General features: G+C 34.6%; 1 protein-coding gene across 7 annotated transcripts in view; it reads right to left on the bottom strand.

Annotated features, from left to right (window-relative positions):
- The window catches only part of LOC111053237, a 285,465-nt gene that overhangs the window by 78,676 nt on the left and 183,905 nt on the right, over positions 1-22,884 (bottom strand). For 3 of the 7 annotated variants that reach the window (XM_039424323.1, XM_039424320.1, XM_039424324.1), the window contains one exon: positions 17,400-17,431. The exons of the other annotated variants lie outside the window; for them this stretch is intronic. The gene's annotated coding sequence lies outside the window, so the exon portion shown is untranslated. The remainder of the gene's footprint in view (positions 1-17,399; positions 17,432-22,884) is intronic. 7 annotated transcript variants of the gene reach the window in all.

The raw sequence follows: 22,884 nt of genomic DNA, 5'->3' as shown, positions 1-22,884 counted from the left end.
GCCAAATACGTTTAGCTGTATTTATTGTTTTCAAAGCTGCTATGGATTTAAATTTAGTTGTTATTTGAATATATTCAGGAATAAATCTATTCTTTAAACATACCTTATTGAATGACAACGTCTTCATTATTGAATATGCAACGTCTTCTTCTACCTTAGCCATCTTCAATAAAATATATTTCCACTTTTTCATGTAATATGGTTGATTAGCCATTTTATAAAATTCAAAAAGTAATAAATTGAATGTGAAAGAAGAATTTTATATCTATAAAACTGCAAAATTGAATAGGAATAATTTAATAAATATAATCCAATTTGACTTAAATAATCCTATTTTTGATAAAATTAAAAGTGAATAGATAAAATTTAAAAATTTTAAAATATAGATTTAAATTGAATAACTTATGAATTTATGAAAATATGAATTTAATCATATGTTCGGTTTATATCAATTAGTAAACAGTTATTGAATTTTATTTTATTTTATAACCTGAAGATGGTGTCAACCGAAACTAGTTGTTCAATTATTTTAAAGTTTTTTTTTTAAATGAAGGGTGCTATAAGATTTATTTTGTTTTATTAGAAATATAGAAATTTGGGTATCTTAATTTTTTTCGGAAAGCAATACTTTTCTTACCTATGGTAATAGGGCAAGACATCAAAACCCATTCAATCTTATTGAAATATAATTTTGTAAATTGGAAATCTGGTCGCGGATCTAATTATTAAATGTAATTGATCAAGCGAGAAGATCTCCAATGTACAAAGATGAAACGTGTGTTTTATTACGTTCCGTGAAGGCAATATCATGGTTTTTAGCTCCATGATATACAAACAAGAGTGAGTCGACTTTTGGTCTGTGAATCAAGGCTGCTTTGTTTTTTTTCACCTAAATAGATTTTGAATTTTTCTTTAGACGCCCGTTTTCTTTGAACCGTTTGTGAAGTTAGTTGTTGAGTTGAGGCATTGGTTACCTGAAGGATTCTATCTTGAAAATTCAATATCATTATAGGCTGTCACAGTTCGAGAAGTTTAAACCTACATAATTGTGTTTTCAGGATTTGAATCTTGTAGGGAAATCTGGTATTTTGATTCAATCAGCTAGCAGGAGTTTTTCTAATATATTTTATATTTATTCCTATTTAAAGTCGGGAGTGGTTCAACCGGACCTTGAGGATCAGGCCAAGGGACAAATTTTCAAGGTAAAGTAAGATAATAGTTTATTTTTATTTTTTTATTACAGTCCCCATTCCCCATTATATGAATAAGTCCTTAGTTTAAATAATAAAATTAACGTTTTGGTAGAGAGTTAGTGGGGAGGATATTTTTAATATTCTTTCCAAAGAATGGACATTGATATGTCCAAAGCTCCGCCAATTTATGTAGATGCATAACAATTTAATTATTATCTATAGTTATTTTATTACAAATTGCTTCTTCATATTATAATATACAGTTCAATAATTATTCTCTTAGTCTATATTATGTAAATTCATCTATAATTTTGCTGTATTGTAAGCTATTGTATATAAGTGTGTAAGCCAGTATATATTGTAATCTACATAAATAAAGTACTCAATCAATCTATCCCCTTAATTTTTAAATGATAATTTATTTTGTCATTTTAAAAAAACCGGAACGTCCACTGCAGTCTTTTCCTCATTCCCACCAATTGATTACATATTTGGTGGAGGCTCAAGGGTTATTGTTAACCCAGCTTCATACTTGAACTTTTATGGTATCCTAATTCTGTGGTCGCATCCTTTATTATTTAATATTGTTTTTTTTTTTATTTCAGTGAAATTTATTATGGGTCAAATAGTTGAGTTTAAACCTTACGGGGCTCTAGAAACCTACATCATTGTGTTATCAGGATTTGAATCTTGTAGGGGAAGCTGGTGTTTTGATTCAATCAGCTGGCAGAAGTTTTTTTATATATTTTTATTCAAAGTCGGGAGTGGTTTAACCGGACCTTGAGGATCAGGCCAAGGGACAATTTTCAAGGTGAAGTAAGATAATAGTTAATTGTACATTCTTTTATTTTTCAGACCAATAATTCTAAATAATAATTTTGTTTTTATTATCAAAAAACTGAACGACCATAGATCAGCTAAGCGAGTAGCCCTTAAATTATTATCTGATTATTATAATCAGAAAATTTGATTGTTGATTATAGTTGTAATCTTCCCTTTATCTCAATTGCATTTGTTTTCCGATTTGCACCGTTTCAAATTGGAATATTTGTATTAAATAAATTATTTTCGTTGTTAAATAAAAACCGAAAGCTATAGTTTTTCTTTCTTCCCACCAATCGATTACATATGTAATCAAGGTATATATTACAGACCTTGGATGTAATATGCGCTATGAACATAATTACAAAGCGCCTTGCACTTTTAATCAGCTAATGCTATGATTATTATAATATCACCAAATGGCAGCATCATTGAGCAGCTTTGAATAATGAAATGTTCAAAATACGATAATCCGCCTTTATCGGCTGTAACTATGATAATAAAATATATGAATTATTTATTGTGATCAAGATACAAGAATATTTTGCATTGAATGGTTTCGAATAACTTTATCAGCCCAGTGGATGTTTTTTTTCAGAGGGTTGGTTCATATGTCGCAAACTGAGTAAGCCCACCTCATCAGTAAGTTGATAACCGGGACGCCAGCTTCGGTTTGTTGATTGCTTGCGATGCTATTTTTCAGTCGAATTTTATGTGTACTCTGACCTGGAAAAATCATTGTCATCCCCATATTTGGTTTGCTTGCTTATCCATTATTTGTGATAAAACTATTAATTGATCTGTATGACACACCTGAACACATTTTTTTCGGTGTAGCCAATTTATTCATTTTGCTTTCTCTGACTGATGATTGGTCATTCACCAGTTAGCTGACAATTTTTCTTCATTCTCTGCTTCTCAATTTCCCTGAAAGAAGAGATGATGAACTGAGCTGGCTGAAGGAAAATCGTTGGTAACTTCTTCTTGTATCAAATGTGAAACTTGTAAATGAAATATAGGTTCATTTCTTTCAAATAGCAATATTGCTTTTCAAATTATGAGAGCTACACCATGCAATTATGCAATTGATTGGGATTAATTTCAAATTTAAAGCATGAAATTGTACTCTCGGAATTAATAGTTTCCACAATGCATTAATTATTGACAAGAAGAAAATTATCAACGGTAAAAAATGTTATTGAGCAACCTGTTTTGCAAAAAAAAATGGAAGCAAGTTATATCTCATAGCAAACAATATTCTACGTCATAATCCACGGTTGGTGCTTATACAAAATTGATCATTCAGATGTTATAACATGACATGCGCCAGCGGTGCTTGTATCAACATCGTTGATATTCAAAAATCGAAATTATTGAAGCCCACAATGTGTGCGAAAGGAAAATTTAGAACAAGTCCCATGTGATTTGATTACTCGAGCTCTAGTGATTGTTCTCTGACCGAATAATGTCATAGCACCACACATTGTCCGTACTTCCTTTGTTATGAAGGTCAGTACAATTAATATTTATTTCAGCAGGGATCTGGAGCATGCTTGTAACTTGTTGCCATCAAACTTCACTTCAAGTATAGTTGTGTATAGAAGATTATCGTCAATATTTTGATACATTTTTTCACTTGAAATTGTGTTTGAATCAAATCATGAATTCTACATAACACCATTTATTTCGGATCAAGGTTGAACACAGTTTTGGGCGAATGCCTGCTGTTTAACCGGATTGTATTGATTGTCTATGAATAGACAAATGGAAAGGAATAGAAGTGTTGTACATTTGAAGAGAATAATGGCATAAAATTTTGCTGCCCAAAAATTAACAACATTTCCTAGAATATGAAATCTTATATAAATATATATTCTCTGTTTTAAAGATTTCAGGGTGGAACTGTATTCGTTTGGGAGAACGAAGACAAAAACCTCTTCTTGGTTGGGACTTGTATGATGGTGGAAGGCAGACGTCACCGTGACGTGAATAGGTGATTCAGGATGTCTTGAAATCTAGTATGATATAAATGAACCTGAGCCTGAATATTTGAGGAGACAATTGTGTTAAAGCTTAGAGCACTAATTAATGAGTGATTCTACACACTTGGCTGAAAATGGGTTAATACTAGTTTTTAGCATGATTTTATACTAGAAATAAGTTTTCTCTGTAGTAGTCGTATTGATCAGATGTTGAGACTTTCGTCAAAAAGATAGAACGGTTATTAGTGGATCCACGATCCTTCATGGATCCAGTGAGTAGATAAAGAACGTTTTCATAGAGGGAATCAAGACTGAAACTGATTTGACGCACTAGAAATATTTTTATTTGACTGTATAGTCTCCTCTTCATTTGACTGTATTACTCCATTCCTCATGCTGATGATCTGTGTGGAAGTTGGAAGCAGAAGATACAAGGTGGCCTCCAAATATCTCTCCTACGGTGGTTAATATTGCAAGAAACTGAGAATGATCTGCAGAGAGCATTATACCATCAGAATCTCCTCAGTGCTGAGTATGGTATGAAGATCTCATTCAGTAAAACGTAGGTTATGGCTTTCCTGGGAAAATATCATAAAAATCTAAAATGGTTATCGATAATAAAGTCTTGGAACAAGTATCACACTTCAAAAGTATTTCGGTTGTGAATATAATATAACCTATGAAATGGACCAAGACTTGAATGTAAAATTGAATAGATTCCAATCCATTTGTGGAACAATAAATAGGACTTTGAGAAATAGAGCCAGGAGAGAGACAAAACTTAAATTCTATAAGGTTATGGCTATTCCAACGCTCCTATATGACTCTGAATCTTGTATACCTGAGAAGAAAGGATGGGGTAGGTTACGGGCTGCCGAAATGAGGTTTTTAAGAGCAGTAAAAGGGTGCACAAGGGAAGATAGGCTTCATAATGTCGATATAAGAAGCTAGCTCAACATAATTTTAATATGGCAGAAGATTGAAGAAAATCGGCAAAACTGGGAAGATCATGTTGAAAGGATGGAGAGCGACAGGATTCCCAGGGCAGTGATGTTATATAACCGGGTTGGGAGGAGAAGTGTGAGCAGACCCCGTGAAAGATGGATGTGATGGTGAGTTTGAAGTCAGAAAAGGCAAATCGCCTAATCCTTATAGTAAGACGACGACTTGAGGGTTCTTAAACTATTTGATTTCTATTAAATTTGAAAGATGAAAGAACAAATTGAATTTGAGAAAATTGAATTAGAAACTGGTAACATGAATGATGTCTTTATAATGACAAATTGCATATCATTTGGTCCATGTGTCGAGACTCACAACATATTATAGGTAACTCTATTGTGATGCGCTGACAGAGATATCATCCTGTCACTACTTTTTTCAATCTCTGATCTTAATAATGGAAGACGCATGTTGCAGAGCTTTGTGATTGATATAATCATTCGAGTGATTTGGAAATTTACCTATGCATTGTGCTCCAATTAACAATCAGGATCAATGTCATATCTGTATCATCTCAAGGAGCTTATTCATCCAACTATCATCAAATCATCATACTAAGCTGAGGATTGACGTTAATGGTATATGAATAATTGATAGCGATTTAATGTATAGTGTTTCCAAAGGCAATGAATCAGTGTAGCAGAGCATGATCCCAGAGGAGCATATCAATTATAACTCATGCTGAACTGAAAGCACTCAGCGCTCTTGTCAATAAAGCAGTCTCACTCTGGGTGATGACGTTAGTTTCTTAATGTAGCGTCAAAGTGAATCAGGCATGTATCATCAGCTCTTATTATACAGGATTGAATACAAACAAGAATGACGTTTATATAAAAATCCAATCATAAATGAATATAATTTCATGGTCAATCAACATCATAGTTATGAACAGCGTCAGATAATAAAAATATTTACAATACAGTATACTTCTATCAATTCTATATCACCCATAATCTCAGTGAACATGAGGCTCACTCATTATACAGAATAAAGTACGAATGGATTGTCATAGATTAGTAATTTTATATTCGGGATTATGAAGGATTAAATGAGGATGCATGAAGAGAAACACACTTATCGATATATGATCGAACTGAGAAGAATGGATTATTTGATGTAATGAGTATTCATTTACTGAAAATGAAATCAAATCTGAACAGAATATCTTCAAAGTGTGAAATCTATATCACCAGCTGGCATGTTTTTTCCAGCAAAGCGGTTGCGGCGTAACTCTGTTACGACACAAAGAACAAGCTTGTATGAAGAAAAGTCTTGTTTCATTTCGAATTGATTATTGAATATTTGGGCAGGATTAAATTTATATTCATAGGTGTGAGATACTAGTATATCGTATACAAATAATGTTCGGAAATAAAATTATTGGATGATAAAAAATGTCCTGTTTTATTATGGAACTTAGTTTCATATTATGGAATTAGCGAGTGAAGATGAAGCGTAAAGAGTGCCGCAGTTGAAATGTTTCGGATGAACTCACGGTCTATCCAAAACGGTTTCAATCAAACCATGTATTTAATCTACATAGCTTCATTAAATCAATTCCAAACAAACCCGTATCCAATTCCAAATTAATTCAAACTCGTTTTCTAAAATATATGCAATATAAAATATAACCTTAATCGCAACTATGTTCCATGGTCTAGGTTGAGAAAAGAATTTAAAGTAGTTAGTAGAAAGTAGTAGTATCGTGGATACACACGAGATCTGGTATCTCTTCAGAGTGAATGGATTCAATAGTATCAACACTTGCCAACAGTTTGCAATTGAATAATCACATTTTCTCGAATTTCAAGCTTATTTTCAATTTCAGGTGAAAATGTTACTGAACATCAATTGTAGAGATTTTCATGCCCAATCCTTTCAACTCAAAATTTTCCGTTTAGATTATATCCGAGACCTAATAATTGGAAATCTGAAAACAAACTTTGCATAGATGGAACGGAACTCCTGGAATTTTCACAGATATGGGACTTGTGGCAGTTGATATAGCTTATCAATGACTATTTTAGGTATAAATTTAATCAAAATCGTTGGAGCCGTTCTCGAGAAAATCGCGAAAAACCCTGTTTTTGACAACATTTTCGCCATTTTAGCTGCCATCTTGAATTGCATTTGATTGAAATTGTTCGTATCGAATACTTATAGTGTAAGGACATTACGTTCCAAATTTCAAGTCACTCCGTTGATTGGGAGACGAGATATCGTGTACACAGATGCGCGCGCACAAACACACACACACACACACACACACACACACATGACCAATACCCAAAGAACACTTTTTTGGACTCAGGGGACCTTGAAACGTATAGAGATTTAGAAATTGGGGTACCTTAATTTTTTTCGGAAAGCAATACTTTCGTTACCTATGGCAATAGGGCAAGGAAAGAAAAAAGACGAAAAACTGATTCTTTTTACGATGATGCTGATTTGATAATTCTATGTTGATTGAGGTCTTGATACGGAAATATTTATTTGGCGTCTTCTATTGGCGTTATGACTTCAGTTATTAGTTGTAACTCAGATGTGAGTGGGATGTCAAGTGATGAGACATCCTGTATTAGTGCGACATCGAGGTAATGGTCCGACATCATGTATTAGTTCGACATCAGTAACAATTATTGGTTCGACATCAGGAATTAGTTCGACCGTTGTAGAGAAAGACAAATATAAACTAATAATATTATTTTGATCAAACTTGAAATCGGTTTGTTCGCAGATGAACAAAATAGAAGTTAATTACAATGAGATTACAATTTTATTAGAAAAGCAAAAATTGTTTCCAAGAATTTCGATAGTATTAGAGATTTAATTTTAAAATATTAATTTCCAGAATAAATTAGTATGACAGTTTCATATATTTTTACTGAGAATTTATATGCTTAAACATTTAGTGCAATTATGTTTAACATTATTATATTTTTTATTCAATGGTTTTAAACAATCTTTATATATCTTGGAAGTTTATGTAGAGAAGAAAGATAGAATTTCAGAAAAAAGGTATAGTTACTAAAATTTCTGAACTTTAAAGAGAAATAAAATTAAATTCGAATATAAAAATATTGTTACCTTTTCAGCGGAATTTGGAGAACAGAAAATTTTAAATTGAATAAAATAAATATAACTGAGCAAAACATATTAATGGATATTTGAGAAAACCACTGACAAAAAAATTACATGTAAAAGAGAAACTCCGTAATCGACTCCAACTGTAACTTATTCGTCTTTTGCTCAATTATTTAAAACTGGATCTACAGAAAATGAACTAGTGGGTAGTAGAGCTAGGCTTCGAATGAATCTGAAAACTTCAAGTGAAGTCGCGATGTGACCAAGAAGTACGAAAACAATTTGATAATCAGTGAGTGAGAGAGAAAGCTACGAGAGAAGTAATAAAAGGTATTACAGTAGAATGAGACAGAAGAATAACTGCTTATCAAAAAACGGATTTTAACTTGCTAACATGGTTAAAGACAATCAAGCCTTGTCTCCCTCTATCCAATGTCAAAAATTAGAAGGAGAGGTTGTTTTCGGAAACTTAGTTCAATAATAAGATAAAAAGATGATAAAAATAAATTCGACTCATGTAACAATCTGTTACAAAGAGCACGGAAATTGAGTTGTTGATCAATCCTAGACACATGTCACAAATTCTTTAGCTGTAGATACCTGAGGCGTACAAGAATTTTTTTCACTCGAAAGTGCTTTATGTACATCATCCATGTTCATTCTGGCCAATTTGCGTGTATTTATTCACTCGACATTTCCAAGTCTCACTTATAATAATTATTGTTGCTGCGTATTTGCACGCGTATCTCTTAAGAGTGCAGTCATTCTAACAATAATACGATTCAAATTTAGAACAATCAGAGGACAGGAGAATGTTGATAATCCTATGTATGGTAACTTGTTCAGTAAGTGGCTTTATTCAAATGTACTTTGAGCACAGGAGGCTACTAAATAATCTCCCTCCAGCTTCAATTGTGGTCGTTTGGCTTCAGCCGACCATGTTAACATCGGGCCTTGTTAGCGTCTCTTACAAGTGAGCTCTCAATCGGTCGAGTTCAACCAGAGGATTATGAATGAGTCCGGTTTCAGTGCCCAACTTGCCGAGTTCTCTTTGTATGATCATTCCGATCGATCTGTCTGTAATCTTTCGACCATGAAGGCGTATCATCTGCAGCCTGAGAACCCCTTCAGTTTTGGACTCTATTAATGCTCAATGCTATAAATAGTAATAATGCAATGCGATTAACTTCGTTACTCGAAGTCAAGAGTAGTACTTCAGAGTTTGTAGTTATGTGGAGCAATGTATTTCTCATCAAATCAAACAGCATTATTAATATTCCCATGAATAGTCCTCACTCAGAGGTTCTCCTTCTGAAAGCATTGGTCAGATCGGTTTTGTGGCTAGAATCTAATAGCGCTTCAAAAGTTCAGCCATTTTAGCCAATTGGCATGGACACTTTTTACATCTCATGAATAATAATAGCCTGAAATAAGGTGGCGGGAGAGTTCTATGATGACCTGATTGATCCTAGATGAATTATAGTATAGGCAACTGGATTTATTCAGAATATGCTACTCCAATATTCATTCCAAATTATCTTTTGAGTTTATTCTCTCCGAACTATTAGTGACTGAAGTATTACTAAGTAAGAGCCACGTCTTACTAGATGACCACTTCTCTATTACTGCTAGGTCATTGTGATCTCATTAACTCAGGAATTTTTTCAGAGGCATAATACTCCTTTGAATAATGATTTCAAATTTTCAATCAAAGAAAACTGATACGATTGTCATTAAGAATTTTCTATTCTGTGTTTTAATGTACTGATTGTGTGGTCCACTGTGGTGTCTTAATTTGATAATGGAATTTTTGGTAGTGTATATATGTAGCTTTAAGGAAAACTTTATGAACTACGTATATTTCAATGAGAATAGATTCCGATCAGTATTTTTGTATTATTTTTTCAATATTTCCGTCCCAAATAGAACATGAGAACAATGATTTTAAAAAATTGATTGTTGGTGGTTTGGTAAGATCTTGACATTGTTCAGTGGAGAACAGTAAATAAAAACTCAACTTGAAAGCTCCTTATGTCCTTACAGTTCTTTCCCAATCGACTATTGAAACACACACCAGTTTCAATGTACTTTTTAAATAAGGAATGGGTTGAGTAGAGAACATTTATCCAGATTGACTATCGAGTCAAGATTTTGTTTACTGTCTGTGATTTGGTTTAGATATCTTTTGAAATTTCAATTATTCAACCTCTACCTTGTTCACAGAAGATTCATCTACCGAAGCCTAATTCTCAAATAATACATTCTTCAAAAGCGTTCCGCTTATTCACATAATGTGAATGGAGATTGAATTCAAACAGAGCTCGATTTTGCTCTGATAAGTATCTATTGTGGCTTAACCATAGACCAACGAGAGAAAACAGAGTAACATGGCCTGGAAGCTCGTAAGGGATAATCTGTTTTCGTGCTCTGCGAAGCGTACATTGATAAGTCATCCATCCAATGAAAGGAGGCCTGAGTCTCGTAATCTCAATAGAAGGACAACTTGAAAACGAGAAGGTAGAATCACGGATGAACAGTGCTTGTCTAGATCGGGCTGCAGCTGAGCTGACTTGTGCAAGGCAGAGACAACCACACTAGAATCGCTCTGCTCTGGCTATTCGTTTGAAACTTTTAATGATAGCCAGTTCTTTTTGGTCGTTTCTTTACCGAACAAACGGAAGACGCGCGAATGGTGATAGAGCCTGTCCCTTACATCTCTTTGTTATCGATTATACGGTCCAGTGGAAAATGGGAAAGTACAGTTGACGGTACAATGAGATAAGGGAGAAAGAGAGAGCGACTGATAAAGGGAACCTGAACACCAAGATAGCTTAGGAAGTGAGCTGGAGTGAGAGCGAAATCAATTATTGGAGCCGGCTAGGAACAAGCACTTATTCAATTTCGACCCTAGCGTTAGTCTTTGAGAAAGAGAACATTTATCTCTGGTGCAATTTATGGACGCTTATAGTGGTGGCCGATTGATCTTGCCAAACTATCGGATTTGGCCGCCTTTCTTACCTATCGTCAACACTTCATCTATTTCATTCATAGATGAATCTGAGCTTTGAAGTCATACATTAGATTTATTTAGTGATTGGCTTCCACTTGAAAAATTATTATTGAGCGGAGGCTATTCATTTTGAATAGAATTCACTTCCACAATCGTTCCTCCTTTCTTTCTATTTGATTTTCTTGTTAGAAGAATGAAAAAATATTATTAAACATTAATTAGTTCAAATAAAATACAAAGGCAACTGTATGTGTCTTGCATACGAGTTCACAAGTCACGAAATAATAAAAGGATGGAGAATTCTACTAATATAGATTCCATTCACCTTAAAATTCAATTCTAGTGATCATGCTGGATCACAAACAGCAGAATATACAATATGTGATGCAAAATATCATTTGAATATGATATCTATGTATAATACAAAACAAAAGTATGAATGAATAATTGAAAAAGTGTTTTTTGAAAAATCTCCCCATTCCAACGAAAATTCAATTACGATTTCAAAATATTGGAGGGCTTGAACATTCTGATCGAAATATTTCTAGTAAAATAGAGTTTAAACTCTCACACCGATGACTAGCAAGGACAAATGAAGTGAAATCCACAATTCATTACTTCTAGGTCACTGACCTTGAAAATCTCCATAAATTACGGTTAACCGGAACACCGGTTGTGAGTGAACATGGAAATAATTACGGCTCGCATGAATGCAGGTCGATTGGCTTGAATGTGGTAATGAATGCAGAGTACTCCTCAACGATCTGGCATAATATACGTTTTGACATTAATAAATGCGCCGTCGGCACATATTTGCACTCAACTGAGTGAGGGAAGTTCTGATGAGGTGCGGTAGTGAGAGAGAGGTGAACACGTGCATAATACAGCGAGTGACCTTAGTGCTGCGGACATTGTCCATTCTGCGTTGGGCTCGGAGCCAAACCGCTCGCACGAGTGACGAACAGCGTTCTGTCTCACTTTAACGAATCATCGATTAGCCGGTTTGTGTTTCACTTGCTCAGTTGGTTGGCTTTTGAAGAAGAACGGACTAGCGAGAGCCGGTTGTTGCAATTGGGGTAGAAGCAGAAACTGTTGTGCGTCTGTTCCGTCTAAGCCGGGCGTTGTTTTGGATGCAAGCCGCAACGCAGTTGAGCGCATGTGTTGCGCCTGGGTTCAGCGATCTCGTTCACAACACTGTTAGTTGACGTTGACGTGTGGGCAGACGAAACAACACTTCGTTGGATTCATTCTGAATTGGATCAAGGGGTGAGGATGAGAGTTCCAATGCAATTCTAACCCAAAACGTGACAGAGAAAAGTTCAAATTTTTCGAGCAATGGAGGCAATTCAATATGATACTGTATTATAATGAAAGGTGGCTGGAAAATACCAAATGAATATATTATTATACATGAAGCAGGAGATTCCATATCTGATGAAATAGGGAGTAAGACAAGGGTGTGGATTATCACCTGCTCTGTTTAATATTTATTTGAATGACATGATCAAGAATTGGAAGTCTGAAATTATTACTGGAATCATCATAAACTAAAAATGTCTTGACTGCTTGCTCTTCGCTGATGACCTAATAACCATACAGAACAGTGAGTATGATCTGCAGAGACTTAGTTTAAAGCTAAAAGCCTATGTCAAAAATATTACCTGAAAATATCACAGCAGAATACGAAGGTTATGGCTTTTAAGGGAAAGGAGCCAGTAAAAAGCAAGATAGTATTAAATAATACCTGGAACAGGTATCAAATCTCAATTACTTGGGTTGTGATATCTCTTACAGGAAAGGAAGAGATACTATCAAAAAAATACACCGCTTCCAAAACATGTGGTACCATACATAGAAATCTAAAGAATAATGCTAGCCAGAGTACCAGGCTAAAATCCTACAAAGCTATAGCAGTAATAATCCTTTTATATGGGTGTGAAACCTGGGTGCTGTCAGGGCCAGATGGAAGTAGACTACAGGCATCTGAAATGAGATTTCTCTGATGAGCACCTATGGTGCAGCCGAGAAGATCATTTCAGAAATACTGAGATAAGGGAACAACTTAACATATTTTCTGTAAATGGGAAGATATCTCACAGTAGGTTTGAACCAAAATTGGTTCTTAACTACGAGCCAGAAGCAAGAGACCGTCCAAGGAATAGATGGGCTGATATGAGTTTCGGAACAGGCAGAGCTGATGCTCATACCCTGAAAAGAAGAAGAAGAAGAAGAAGAAGAAGAAGACATGCCTATGGATGCGCACATCAACTGCATGTATGCTCGATCCAATTTATAATGAGGGAGATGACTGAGTAAGTATGATGAGCAGATTTCTAATTGGAGGATAATTGGAGGAGAAATGTTGTTCAGAAATATCAGAGTTATCAAATATCGAGTATTCAAAACGAATGTTCACTCAATGGCCAACAAGTATGAAATCTTCAAGAAGAGTTCAAACGAAAAAAGTTCCCAAATATCTTCTCATTCCGCAGCGGGAATTGGACAAGACCATTTGTTTTCATGTAAACCAGGATTTTCGACGGACATTTGTTCATCCGAGCTGTAAAGCAGTATTATACATTCGGCAGCGAGCATATTTTTAGCTGGGGTGTGGTGTGATTTATATGGGTTATTATTCGCAAGTAACTCGTCCACAGCTGGCAGTGTTTGTAGCCCATTTGAGCTGCCTGTACCCTCAACCAGGAAACGCAATGTTATTTCTCATTCTGACTAACGAACATTCTTGCTTTGATTAATGAGCAGGGTGCGCTCAGTTACGTCACAGCCTTCTGAGTCCTGCCGAGATTCTCGAGGTCCGTGCTAAGACCAAATATTTCGTTGTGTCAGCCAATGACAATTCCACTTACTCAGAAAAATGGGAATCGATAGGAGATGATAATCTGCTTTGAGGCTATCAAACTTGTCAGAAACATGTCCAACACTTATAAGAGTTTAATAAACCATATTCTCGAATTTATATGATTCAAATACAAGAATTATATCAAAATTCATACCACTCAGTCATTTTCAAAAAAGAAAATATTCACTCCATGGAGAATTTTCAGCAAGAAATTATTGAAATTGTATTTCAAAGTATACTAATGTGAATTTGATAAAGAACTCAATTGAAATATATTTCCACTTTATAAATAATTACACTCTCGGATAAACGTGGGATAGAAGCCCAATCAGATTGCTCTTTCTATTATGAATTATTACAGTTGTTAATTCCTTCAATATCAGCAAAGAACAATAGAATTAAATTCAATGTATTATTTGAACTTTCAACAAACCGTTGCGGAGCACAGGTAACCTGGTAGTTCATGAACACATTAATAGGAGTATTGATATGAATGTGAAACAATATAAATATGGATATTGATATAATGATCATGAATATAGTTGGCCAATGAACTAGTTTCAAGCTGCATCGCGGATATCATAACATTCAATCATCAGAATTCAGTCATTTGTAATTTAATCATCCAATTCGCAACATACTGATTGGAATTATTCAAGTTACAAGATAGGATTGGCATTTAAGTCTAGAGACTTGTTGATCTGATGAAAACACATATCAATTTCCACCAATAGAAAATAAAAGCAAATATTTTCATCATCGAAATCAATCAATCTCTAAGAAATCCAACAGAGTATCAAACACGTATTATTTCATATTACGAGAAAAACATACAGTCTAGAAGCGTATTCATTAAAATTCTGAAGACTCGATCACATGAGTAAATAAGCAATGTCGATTCTGATAAAAAGTTGTGAGAAAGAAAGACGATTAAAGAGTGAAAGAAGATGATGAAAAAGAGGACAGAATGAGACTGAAGCCCGATTTGAAACGGAGCTGTAACGAGGCGGAGCTTCTGTGTATTTAGTGAGTTTGCATTGAGGATTTGGACTGAGGTGAGTTGGTCACAAAACCATCTCTATACCGTTTCTTCGCTCGATCGTTCACCATGAAACCAAATCTTTTTAGACGACTGAAGTGAATCTCCATTCCAATCTCTTTCACGTTTCTTCATGTCTCTTCTTCAGATTTCTCTCTATTCATTCTCGTACATGCTGCTCTTGGTTCCATTCTCTAACCGCATTTCCATCTCCTAACGGCTCATGTGTAAGGACTGCCTCTTTTGCATCACAACCGATTACCCTATGGTCGATCCTCCGCTGAGTTCACCTTGATACTGCATTACCCGAATTTTGAAGCCAATATCACCACTGAGCTCGGCCAAGGTTCCTCACGAATTCATTCACTCCACTGAGATGTCTTTATCTGCTAAATATACTCCTAAAATTCATCATTCAACAGAAGGTAACAGTCTCAACACGTTAATGCTAACTTTATAATTGATGAGATTTATTCTCGGTTAACAAAAGTCATGATTGAATTATAGATAAATATATAAATTCACTAATTCAGTCATGTACAATTCACACTTATGTGAGAAAGCACAACAGCCTTATACCCAGAATTGTCCCTTCTCAAACTTATACTACAGTCCAAATCAAAATGTAGGTTAAAGCTACTATCACTTATAGAAATAACAATTTACACTTAAAAAAGAAACGAATCTTCAATTAAAAATAGATATATCATGAATAACTTAATCTTATTATGTGATAATTGATTAATTTGGTTCACATATAATTGATTGTCCTGACTCAACACAGTAAGACTGGTTTCATAATTCCACTGTTTTAATCACAAGTGGTTGTCTCTACTAGTCTCGTTTGTTAGTTGACATTGGATTAAGAATTACCAGTTTCTTCGGTTCCCATTGATTGTTGAATATGACTAGTGCAATTCAAATGAACCATAATTTTCATTGATGTTTGTCACGTGGTATTTTAGCACCACAAAATATTTTTGGAATGAACTATTGAACCTTAATAGAATTATAAAATGGAAAAGAAAGTTAACCTAGTCAAAGAACCACTCAAATAAAATCGAATGTTGTTAGCGATAAAGAATAATCGTATTATCTAAAATGATAAGAAAATACATGTATAACTGTGATTCAACAACTAATGAGGATCCATTGGCAGATTTAAAAATTATAAAGCGGCTTATTTATTATTGGCAGATCATAAAAATAACAGTTTGCATGTACATTGAGGTTAGAATTATTTGTTTACACTTTTAAATGAATCAATCGATCTAGAATAAATCGATAGTTATTTGAATCAATACCTAGCGAATCAGCTGATTGTTTGATCAACCAGTTTGTTCAAGGAAGAGATAGAATTTTTCTGAAAACCACTTTCTTCTGGCTTGTGATCTCGTTCTGAAAGGATGCACATGGAGTTTAGGGTTCTTTCTTCCTTTAAACTTTTAAATTATCAAGCCTATCCCTCTTTTAAATGTGAAATATTTGTAATTAATGTTTAATTATCTGTGAACTCAGTGTTGTTGAAGAGTTCTTAATTGTAATCAATTCCCATAAATACATTTTAATACGGAAAGAAATCTATAGGAAATCTGGACCACGCACCATGTATCTACCACTGAGCTAAAGCTGCGGTTTGAACCCAGTAATTTTGCGAGCCGGACGGCCTTAACTATTTGTGAATTTATTCGCAAATTAGGGACTTTAGCAACTGCTCTTATAAATATCAAGAACATCGCATCCTCTATAAAGGATTTGCAATTTACCACTTCACATGTTCCACAATTCCACAAATTTGTTCAAGTGGTTATGTTCAATCAAAGGTTCATGAGAATCCAAGCAAGAACACCCTAACGAAATTGATTGTTAAAGACTTTTTCTTATTTTTATAAATCATCATAGAAAATGAATCGATCGATATTAGATCCTGGGATCACAATAATTCCTCGATGATTAACTTTCTTAATTTGTTTCATTACAACATAGTAGCATGAGCAGAAGAATAGTTGATTATTTCAACAACATAAGTTTCAATTCCATGAATTTCAATGAGTATGAAAAGTGAAAAGTGGGAAATGCCGAAACACCCACTCAAAAAAGATTCAATGAATCACATAATTTCCAGTCCAATGTCATTCATTCCGATTTTAGATCGATTAAATACCAAATAGAACTCAATATTCCACTCAATTAACAGTTAATTGCGAATTATTCATTCAGGCTATTCACGAAAATTTAGAACCAGATAATAAAAAAAAACTTTTCTTTTCCCCAACAAACGAGAACATAATGAAAAAATAATTATGTCCAAAAATGAATTGAATTTAATTCAATTTCCATCACAGACTCACAATCAAGCGTAGAAAGTGTGAGAACAACAATTTTTGGTTTATGGAATTATACTCACAATTCGCCTTCTCCCTTCGGTTAAGGTTAGCTCTGAAAATATAGAATAATAATATCGGATTTTTTGTATAATTTATATTTAATATCACATTATATTCGAGATATATCAGTGAAATGCGAGATTATATAAAAACTTCAAACATCATAATTGATTCATTTCATATTTAACTTAATAATGAAGTTTATTATTCTATGTTCCCTTAAAAACGAATAGAAACATGTTGAATATTATCTATGGCAATCGGTATTATTACCTTGACATGCGGTGACTGCAAATCAATCAATTTCTGGAATGACATGTCGTGAAAATGCCGGAACTCATCGGACGGGTTGGTTTCATGGCATTTGGCTGTCCCATAAATGAGCACAGCACACCACTGCCAACTGAGCAGCAATGAGCGTTAGAGCATTTCCAGCTCTCTCACTCTTCATAATTCCTCCTTACCCTTTACTCTCTCACTCACCCACATTAACGGTTTGTTGCTGACTGGCATTGCTGCGTCATTAAGCTTCGACTTGAAGTGCTGCAAAGCACACCCTTTAGCAGTGCCAACCCTTATTGCAATCCCAACCACCCTCATCCCATCGAGTCTCTCTCAAGATATTCAATTCTACTCGCCCGTTCTCCTAAGAATCCTAGAGGGTAATTTATAGTTCTCACTTACCCTTCTGTGCAACTGTTGCTACTGTATTCACAATGATTCACTATTCTGTTTTGAAGCAGCAAAGCGAATGTTTGAAATAAAATTTCTTCTTTTTACAATAAGATTGCTTTCAATCCTTGATGGGTCACTAGTCATCTTGTTCTTCAGTTTCCTTGTGAATAATTGAGAAAAATCAATAACAGTATTTTTTGGTGATCTAGAATGGTTTTTCTCAAGTATTTCAGCTCTATCGATAAATAAGATACTCCACGTTTTTTGTCTATTCCACCACTGTATGGGATTTCTGTTTTCTCAATTCAATCAAATCCTGTATTGTGAAACCACTCAAATAATAATCTACTGGTGTGCCCCCAGGATTGAAGAATTCGCTCATAAACTGATTTTAAAATCTGTAACTTGTAATATTGTATGATGTGATGAATCAATAGAGCTTCTTAATTCACTCCTATGTTGGATAAGTCACTACACATTTTTCTCTCTTGCACTTTCAATGTTATTTTGTTATATCCTGGATAAGGTGAAGGAGTGAGTCTATTCTATTGGTCATCAAACCCGGTCTGTGTAATGTAATGGTTCAAATCATTTTTGTTGAGAATTTGAAGTTCATTGATGAAGCAATTAAACTAAAACATACATACAAACCTACAAACCCACAAACTATCCCCCCTCCCACACACACACACAAACTGACGACTCAAGGCTCTAGATATCAGTGAGATCTCGCTATGCATGTTCTGACTCAAAATATTAGTCATGAGCATCTCTTATCAGAGCTTCAAAGCAAGGAATAAGGAAACGAATAATGAATATGGAGAAATATTCGATAATTCAACGACTATTATAACGAATGATATGGAAAAATGTTGAAAATGATGGAAAAATAAATACCCACTTTAGAAGTTGAGACACGGTCAGCACATATTTTAGTTGCAGATACATAGTCACATTTGAGATCACTTCACTGAACGCAACATCGCATGGGAGGTGACAGGCTGTAATATGCTACATGAGTGACAGTGTTAAGCATGTGAAAGATGAGAGTGCGCAATGTAGAAGTAATGTGCATGGTTACAAAGTGTAAGGATAAAGAGTACATAGTGAGGTGAGCCTTCAACATAGTGAGGCCGGATTGTGTGAGCCTCGAATTAGTGTAGAGTGACTGCGGAGCTGAAGCTGAGAACATGGTGAGGCCTTACGCCTTGGACCCTGTCCCTGCCATGATTGTACTGGTCGGTGCATCGATTCCCCTCTTCTGTAACTACAATGTAGCCGTCCAAGCAGTTTTCATACCATGCTTTCACTTGCTCGCCATTCCTCAAGCGTGATCAGGTGCCAGCCCCAACGATCTATAACTTATACTAACTAGTATATAAAGATCGTTGGCCAACCTAGGGTGAAACTGTAGCATTCTAAATCACATGCATTTCTAGTCACCAACATTCCTTTTAGGATGTGTTAAATGTGCATTCCATCCATCAACTGTTATCAAAATTGAAGAATCGAGCTAGGTCCCTCGCAGAAACTTTTCCTAGGGTCCAATATGTTTTTCCTTGGAACTCTTACCATAGAGAAACAATAGCATAAGAGAAACTTACGCTATTGTTACTTTCCTTGCTCTACTACCATAGGTGAGGAAAGTATTGCTTCCCAAAAAAAATTAAGGTACCCCTAATTCAAGTTTTCTATACTTTTCAAGGTCCCCTGAGACCAAAAACATGAATTTTTCTCTATGCTCTTACTTATGCGGTATTTTATTCAGTCTGTATTACTAGGAACTTGACATAATCATCAGCCGGAATATTTATGAATTCCTAGATTATTCAAATTGAATAGCATCCAGCTGACTCATAGGTTTCTTGAAGAAGTGGTTGACCAAAGTGCGCAAATGGGTGATAAATTTGTTATCTGTACAATTAAATTTTTACAGAACGCCTGTATAGATTATCACCATCAATGATCAATTCATTAGAGTTAAAAAGTGTTTAGAACTAGTCAGAGAATAATATATGAATAGAACTAGAACTAGTTCGAATATATGACAATGTGACAAACGTTGAAGAATCTAGACAAGAATTTCAATTTCGCGGAACCTTGTTATATTTTCATTATTATGCAATCCATTATAAGCTGCGTTTACACCGTAGTTAATAACACAAGTTTTTAAAATTTTTGTTATCAACTGATGTTAATAACATCATGTTGAGTTGCGTTTTAACCGGAGTTGATAACATAAGTTATTAATAAAAAGTTGTCAACTTAACTGATTCGACAAAACATTCTCTTGAAAAAAGTTGATAGCTCGTGTTTTTAACAGAATATTCCTTGTTATTAACAAGATTTATGTTATCCATCGAGAGTCGGTATCTTTTGTTAATAATAGGCTACTATCTTCCCCGCAACCCCCTCGCCCAGCATCCCTACCCTACAACTACAGCTGTTCCCTAATAACTACAGCTGCAGACAAAACACGTGACAAAGTTATTAACTCTTGTTGATAACAAAACTAGCAGCGAAAAGAAAATGTTATTAACTTATGTTGAAAACTTTTATTTTAAACTCTGGTGTAAACGCATTATAATTTATTTACATTAGATCAGATGAAGATCATTATTTTAATGATCAAACATATGTTCCAATTCGAATTTGAAGACAATTTTTTGCTTTTTATTCCGGCTGTTATATCATATGAATAGTCTCGTTAAATGAAATCATATGGAAGTCAATTAAATTAATAACAAGATCTTGTTAATAACAAGAAATTTTCTGTTAGAAACATGAGTTAATAACTTTTATAAAGATAAATTTTTGACGATTCAGTCAAGTTGATAACTTTTTGTTAATAACTCGTGTTATTAACTCCGGTGTAAACGCAGCTTTAGCCTCATTTTTCCCTACAAGCGTGTGAGCATTATGTATGAAGAAACTGTATTGAGAACTGAGAGAGTAATCAATTCACTGCCACCATTATCACAATTTTTCAAAGTTTTGAACTACTCACTTTTTATATTTATCGATCATATAGTCTGGAATCAAGCCAGAAATAATTTTGTTTTTACTCATAAAGTATAAGATCAAATTGAAGTGATACAAAATTGAGTGAATCCATTGAAGGTGGCTCAACAACTTATTGGTTCTAGAAACAAATAGCAAAACCCTACTTGTAAACATGTTTGCATACGGTACAACTCAGGCTGATCAATTATAACTCAATTCTATTTGCTGAATATCAGAGTTCACTCAAAGAAGAAAATTATGTGTATATTGTATATACTTTGACTGTGATAATACTCGAATAGGTCAAGCTGAGAGATAAATTAATTGCTTGAAAATATTGCACGATAACTGATGGGGCCTTAACCTATTCATCGTTATGAATGCATGATTGTGTCTTTGAAGGATCATTTCATTAGCGAGTAGATCTCTGGATATATTTCTATCAAGATTATGGTAGAGATGATTCAATGGTCTGCAGATCGAGATGTGATCCAAATAGGAAGTTGCATATTGCTGAAAACACTGCTAGATAGTATAGCATGCTTGCTATTCCAGAGGGAAAGATGAGCGTGTGTGCTTAGGGAGCGCACGTAAATCTTTACTCTGTTGCAAAAAAACTAACAGAGATGGATGAACAGGGCGTGAGAGATGTTTCGGGTCTTTGGTTTTCAGGTCGCCGCGTGACAAAGAAAAATGATCACCTGGTTCGCAGTTTGTATGGCGAACGCAATTTGTTGCACTGTCATTGGACGACAGCGATCCTCCACCCCCCCCCCTTAGACAACCAAGACAACGCCGCTGCTATTCGATTCACAAAACGCAAACGCAAACGTGGCTGCGCGTATGTGTGTGCATATACAATTTGTTTCCATGATAGTTGTTGGGATATGAAACGAGGACGCGGGATAATGGTGCGGTCACCTAGTCAACTACTAGATTTATCGAGTTCAATGTTGTAACCGAACAGATAACGCCAGCTCTCTTGGAACATTCGAATTCAAACTGTGTTCGTAATATGAATGTTACATCGTCATAGTCTCTTATCAGAATGAATGAAAAAATCGAATCTGATGTGCAATGCTATGACTTTTAATACTATACATTTCATTAATACTTTCGAAAGTTACTAAATCATGACTCATCTTCCACTGTCCATCTGTATTATTTATATATTCTAGAAATCTCATTGTACAATTATTTTATTCTTTAACATTTTGTCATGAATCCAATTCAATCTAATAATTCGAATTTATAAGCTTTTGCGATCTAACATGATATGTTCTCAGCATCAAAAGTTTCGCCAAAGATCTTCAATTTTTTTAATTGAATCGAACACGCTGCCAATTCAAGTAATAATGATCGTCCATTTAATATATTGTGAAAAAAAGAATCCGTTATAAATATTATTGGGAACCTAACTAAGCAAGAAGCTTAGTGGTTAATGAGTATTTTTCCAATTTTTAAAACAAATGATCTTCTATCAGCAATAGGTTTATCGTTAATTTATCCAATTTAAAAGAGAGAATAATACATTAGGAATTGATGTTTCTTGATATAGTAGAGAAACAATAATGTGCCAATCTTTCTTTTGTACTGAGATGAACAAATTCCCAAATAGAATGTATTCGCTCGGTTTTAGCATGTAGAGGTTTCTTGGGGAGCATCGCTCGTACAAGTAAGCAGTTTCTATGCAAATAGTTCTAATCTCCTTGAAAATTTCAAATATTCTGGTCGTACAGAATGCTGTAAACGGTGCAACTGAGAGAAAGCGCTTAGCACGTGCTTCAATTCTACTCACTTGGCAAGTTGGCAGCACTTGCAAGTGCA

Source organism: Nilaparvata lugens, chromosome 3 (genome assembly GCF_014356525.2).
Source record: "Nilaparvata lugens isolate BPH chromosome 3, ASM1435652v1, whole genome shotgun sequence".
Classification (NCBI taxonomy): domain Eukaryota; kingdom Metazoa; phylum Arthropoda; class Insecta; order Hemiptera; family Delphacidae; genus Nilaparvata; species Nilaparvata lugens.
This window is presented reverse-complemented; position numbering and strand designations above follow the sequence as displayed.